The following is a 6,513-nucleotide window of genomic DNA, read 5'->3' on the forward strand; positions in this document are numbered from 1 at the left end:
AAATTATGAGCAATAACAATTAGTTTATTTTATTTTATAAATCTATTTATTTTATTTATTTATTTTTGGCCATGTTGGGTCTTCATTGCTGCATGTGGGCTTTCTCTAGTTGTGGCGAGCGGGAGCTACTCTTTGTTGTGGTGCATGGGCTTCTCATTGTGGTGGCTTCTCTTGTTGTGGAGCACAGGCTCTAGGTGCACGGGCTTCAGTAGTTGTGGCTCGTGGGCTCTAGAGCACAGGCTCAGTAGCTGTGGCGCATGGGCTTAGTTACTCCACAGCATGTGGGATCTTCCCGGACCAGGGATCGAACCCATGTCCCCTGCATTGGTGGGCAGATTCTTAACCACTGTGCCACCAGGGAAGCCCAACTATTATTAGTAAGTTTGGGGCAGGTTCATTTTGCAGTGAAAGCTAACTGATAGTTTCCATTTATAGAAAGTTTTAAAAAAAAGTAAAATTAAATAATATATTGCTTATAGATACATAATACAAAGTTGATTTTTAAAAGCTAGTTTAAAAAGCAAGAGAATGATTAACATGAAAGTCAACATACTGCCAGGATGGGGATAAAATTGGGAACAGGCATACAGAGAATTTCTAAAGTGTCTGTGATATTCTATTTTTGATTTGAGTAGTGGGTACACATTATTTGGAATTCTTATTACTATTCTTTAAAAGGCACATATATGTTTACACATCGTTATAGAAATATATTTCACATTTTTAAAAGGAAAAATAAAGTAAAAAAGAACAAACAGCAAAATCAATGCCATGTTTTAGGGAGAGGACATAGGGAATAAACAATGGAAAGAAAAGGCCTCCCCAAAAGGCTAGAAATGATGTTCAGTCTATCAGTAAAGGCCTAGAGCCAGAGATATCTGACTGAGCAGAAAAAGTTGACGTCTGGAAGTAAATAAAAAGAATTACACTTGTCTCCAAAATATCTGTGAATAGTCCCCATTTGGAGAATTACAGACTTCTGAGAAAGTGATGCAGACCAACTCCAAAAACTTCTGATATTGCCTAAATATTCTAGGCAGGTAAAAGGCAGAATATTCCAGAAGACCAAACTATGAGCACCAAGAAAGCTAAAATGGAAAATGTTACAAAACTAAAATGGAAAGACTCCCCTTATATTTATTTATTGTATTACAAACTGGGAAAAGGAATAACTTATTACCAGTTGGAACTTTGAACTCAAATCTCAATGCAGGACACTGATAAACTAGATTGGTTCATCTGGAGAATTATTTTTGCTGAGGCTTACATGAGCCCAGAGACCTAAAACAATGGCAGAAACAACAGGGTTTTTGCCTTAAACCTCTAAACTCACAACTGTCTCTTGGACTTCTGATGAGGAAACACCAGTCCAGGGCACACACACCAGCAAGAAAAGAAGTTTACAGAGACAGATTTTAGCCCAAGGCTAGGAAAGCTACTCCCTTGATTGACTTACCACACTAATACAGAGAGTTGAAAGAGTCATAGGATGCTAAAAAGAAGCCAAAGTAAAAACAGATTGTTGGAGTTTCTCTGGAAAAGGAGCATTCCTGGCCAGTTTCACACTCCAGTCACATTAGTCTGCGTACCAGGAGAAGACCAAAGTAAGCGAAGGCAAGGGATCCACCCTGAGGGAGCCTGTGTGGTTGAGAATACCGATCAAATTCTAAGGGTATCTACAAGAGAGAATAAAGGTGTTAATCATGGGAGGTGGATTTCATGCCACAAGGAACCCAGTGGGTAGAGTAGTTATTCATTCCCATTTGCCCATGAAAGTTAGATTCATACAATTGTCTGGGCATAATTATTAACAGCACTTCATCTCGCTCAGAAAAGTGTTTCTGTTGTGACAATAAATTATATAGTCATTGTACATATAAGGAAAGTCCTTTCAGGGGAGTTCAGAGCATTAAAGCTGAAAACGAGCCCCTGTTTGTTTTCACTGTTTCTTGTCTTCACCTATTTTTGATCAGCACTTCTCCCAGGACAGGATACCCTATGCCTGTCTCTCCTCCACAGGTGCTTTTCATCTCCTTCTTTTCTCTCTATTTCTCCAACAATAGAAATCACACCATCACTATCTTATTCCAAATGAATGGAAATCTCTAATTATTTTTGGTAGAGTGATTCATTGGATCATAAGAATTATAGGAGTCTCCAAATTATAGGATTCAAATTGGGGTCCAAGAGGGTGAGAAAGATGGGTTTGCAGGATAAAATAACATCTAAAAATTCCTGTTCTGGATACGTCTTGGTTTACATCGCAGTCTTTTTGTTGTTGTTGTTGTTGTTGTTATAACATAGCTGCTCCAATACCAATAAATGCAATTTTCAACAGTGTTAGACGTTCACATTTTTCCTCAGTGGGTGTATTAAACTATATCTTCAATCCAGTGACTTCCATTTCATTTGCTCATGTCTACTTTCATTTCTCCATGTGTGCTGGGGTGTTTCCAGCAGCGAGATGTTTTGTCTTTTCTTTACAGATTATCAAATTCTTCATTTACAAAAGGTATATACTTAATACTGAAGATGATTGACAAGTTCAGTTATCATTGCATAGAACTGAAAACATCTAAAATGCATTAAAATAATCTCCTAGACCCCAGCTTTCCTTCCTTAATTTCCATTCTTATGTGATTTTAGCACTAGGCTTCTAAAAGCTCCTGTTTGTGCTTTTTTTTAAAAAAGGTGAGAACTACACCATCTGTCTCTACAATGATCAAATATTTCCCTAAAATAAACATAGTACAGAACTCTCATTTTCTAATTCAAAATGTTAGTCTTCTTAAGGTAACCGACATTTTATAATTCAATCAGAGGACAATTTATTTGAAAGAGATGAATCCTTGAAAAATCCCTGAGGGATTTCAGATCAACAACCTTATACCCAAGGAGCAATAGCAGAGCAGAAGTCAAAATATCAATTTACTGACTGTTCAATGCTTTTTAGACTCAAGTCTAAGCTTGTGGCCTAACTACTCCCACCACTATTCCTAATCGAAACTTAGAATTCAGCATGATAAGATGTTACAGAAAAACCCGAACGAACTTTTTGACCACCCAGATATTAATAGCCTTCAGAGAAAAAGAGATGATCCAGTCACAAGAGGGGCCTTGAATCCATTCAACCATCTAATTACAATGAACAAGAGAAAAGAGAATGAAAAACTTTCACCTATGGCCATGACTTTCCTAGGAAAGAAACAAGAGCAATATATAGATAGATACAGACGTAGATATATAGAGATATGGATATATATAAAAGAATCTATGAGTGAGTGCTGGGTTTTAATGTTCCTTAACACAATTATGTAATAGAACGTGGCTCTGACAGTTGACTTATCAACTCTTCCTCCATTTTTGAAGCAAAATAAGACTGGTTTCCCACTCCCACCGCCCAGGCACTATGCTGGGTGTTAGTGATACAAAGTTCAGCATTACAACCCTCACAAACAGGTCATACTGCTGGAGAAAATTTCAAATGAATCAACTATCAGGCTCCTTCAAAGGCGAGACCTACATTATTCTACTGCATATGCATTAATCTAAGCAAGCAGCTTAATCACAGGCTGTACAAGACAACAGCAGAAATTCACTAAAATTAAGTATCTTGTTTAACTAGTTTGATTCTAATATTTTCAGAGTCCATCCCCACACAAGAATAGATCTGAGCTTCTGATCAGTGAAAAGCAACACATAAAGGTATCGTGGCTTCAAAAAATATGAAAACCACTGAGACTTTCATTCATTTATTTAATAAATACTGATTAAGCACCTAATATATGCAGGCACTAGGGATGCAGCAGCAAACAAGAAAGCCGAGAATCCTTCCTCAAGGAATTTATTTTTATAACACACACACACACAAAGTATGCATAACCCATCAAATCTTTGTTTTGAAATAAGTATGGATCTCTTATAAGTTTCCTAGAATGGAATAAATTTATCCATAAATTAAAAAGCACAAGGACTTTAAAGACTGCTTTAAAAATCAGATAAGAATATCAAAAGTGAGAAATATTTGGTAGTGTATATATGTCCATGCCACTCTCTTTGTCCCAGCTTACCCTTCCCCCTCCCCGTGTCCTCAAGTCCATTCTCTATGTCTGCACCTTTATTCCTGTCCTGGCCCTAGGTTCTTCAGAGTGGCATTGACATACATACACTACAAAATGCAAAATAGATAGCTAGTGGGAAGCAGCCACATAGCACAGGGAGATCAGCTCGGTGCTTTGTGTCCACCTAGAGGGGTGGGATAGGGAGGGTGGAAGGGAGACACAAGAGGGAGGAGATATGGGGATATATGTATATGTATAGCTGACTCACTTTGTTATAATGCAGAAACTAACACACCATTGTAAAGCAATTATACTCCAATAAAGATGTTTTAAAAAACACACACACAAGTGAGAAATAAATTGTACACAGGACTATTCTCTTCACTAGCATGAATATGTGGCCTTCCTCTGCTCAATACAGATGTCCTTCATCAATCATGGTGGTCACTCAGAGTGAAAACCGTTATCCTCACTGATATACAGCATCTATCACAAAGTGTTTAGTGAGTACCTACCATGTACCTCCAACTACTGCTAACTGTTAAAAGGGGAAAATAAGACCAGAAGACATACAGGTGAGCTAGATATCTTGCACACATAAACTGTTACTGAATAAGACTTTCATCAGTGAGGAAAGAACACAAGAGACAAAGTCGATGTCCTCTTCTTAGTCTGAACACTTACTACCTGTGAGATCTCAGCTCTCTGTGTCTCAACCTCCCCATCAATGAAATGGAAAAATAGTGCCTATTCTGCCTGTATCTCAGAGTTACTGAAGAGATAAAATGAGATACTATATAAGAAATTACTTCGAAAAATATTAAAAAACCATAGAGTATTATTATATTGCATATATATATATGTATAACAGAATACTACTCAACCATAAAAAAAGAATGAAATATTGCCATTTGCAACAGCACAGATGGACCAGGATGGTATTATGCTCAATGAAATAGGTCAGACAAAAAAGAACACTGTATGTTATCACTTATATGTGGAATCTAAAAAATAAAACAAACAAATGAATATAACAAGACAGAAACAGACTCAGATATAGAAAACAAGCCAGTAGTTACCAGTTGGGAGAGGGAAGGGGGAGGGGAAAGAAAGGGATGGGGATTAAGAGGTACAAACTATTATGTATAAAATAAGCTACAAGGATATATTGTACAGCACTGGGAATATAGTCAATACTTTATAATATCTATAAATAGAGTATAATCTATAAAAATTTTGAATTAGCATATTGTACATCTGAAACTAACATAATATTGTAAATCAACTATACCCCAATAAAAAAAGAAAATAAATACATGAATGGATAAAGAAGATTCTGGCAAGAATTTGAGAAAATGACCACTCTCATATTCTACCAAAAGAAATAAATACTGGTACAATGTCTGATGTCATTTGACATCAAAATTTTTATTGTGTTTAATAACCTTTTATATGACTGCCCGCAACACTGATTATAATAGAAGAAAATGAAAATAGTTGAAATGTTCAATAATAGGAGATTTGAAATAAATAAGTTATGATTTTCCTACCAATGTAATGTTCTGCAGCTTATGCAAAAAATAATATAAACCTGTCCTTATTAGTCCAGGTACTTAAGTGTCCATAATATATCATGGCTTTACCATTCTGCTATATTTCCATCTTTGTTTAAAAAAATAAAAGCCTGAGTGTGTATGTGTGCATGCATGAGCAGGCACAGCCAAAAAAAAAAATCTTGAAATAAAAACATCGAAATCTGAATCATGACTACCTCTCTATGGCAGAAGTGGTAGAAGTTTCCTCTTTATATTTTTTATATCATGTGAATTTTTGCACTGCACATATTTCATTTTATAGTCAGAAAAATCAATAGAACTTTTGAAATATATAACAAAAAGTAAGTATATGGACAGAAAAGGAAGAGCAGGCCCCTGCTGGAAAGGCTGTGACCAAGGAGGAATTTCAGAGTGCTCCAGCGCCCAAACCTCCTGCTACTCCACCCAAGGTCACGTCTGAAGGTGCACGTGCGCTCTGTGCCCACCCAGCAGTTCCCTCCTGAAGACGGAGACTCAGCCCGGCCGCCCTGTAGACCCCACCGCTCTGGCCACCGAATGGGTTTCTGAACTACGAGACAATGAGATTGATTCCACAGGAAAGCACAGGCCTTGAGAAATCAGCTTTGACTTCAGGCTACAGGATGTACTCCATTAAAAGGAATGCTCAAGTGACCAAGCCTGAGTTGACTCTTGGATGAATGATGATATATCTGGAAGAGAGAAAAGAACTGGGATACAAAGGTTTCACTTCCTAACACACCAGAAATACAGCTACACGTGGAACAATTCCTACAGAACACCTACTGAACGCTGGCAGAAGACCTCAGACCTCCCAAAAGGCAAGAAACTCCCCACGTACCTGGGTAGGGCAAAGCGGAGAGATTCCCGCACAGAGG

This window comes from Mesoplodon bidens (assembly GCF_964165515.1).
Source record: "Mesoplodon bidens genome assembly, chromosome: 2".
Taxonomy (NCBI): domain Eukaryota; kingdom Metazoa; phylum Chordata; class Mammalia; order Artiodactyla; family Ziphiidae; genus Mesoplodon; species Mesoplodon bidens.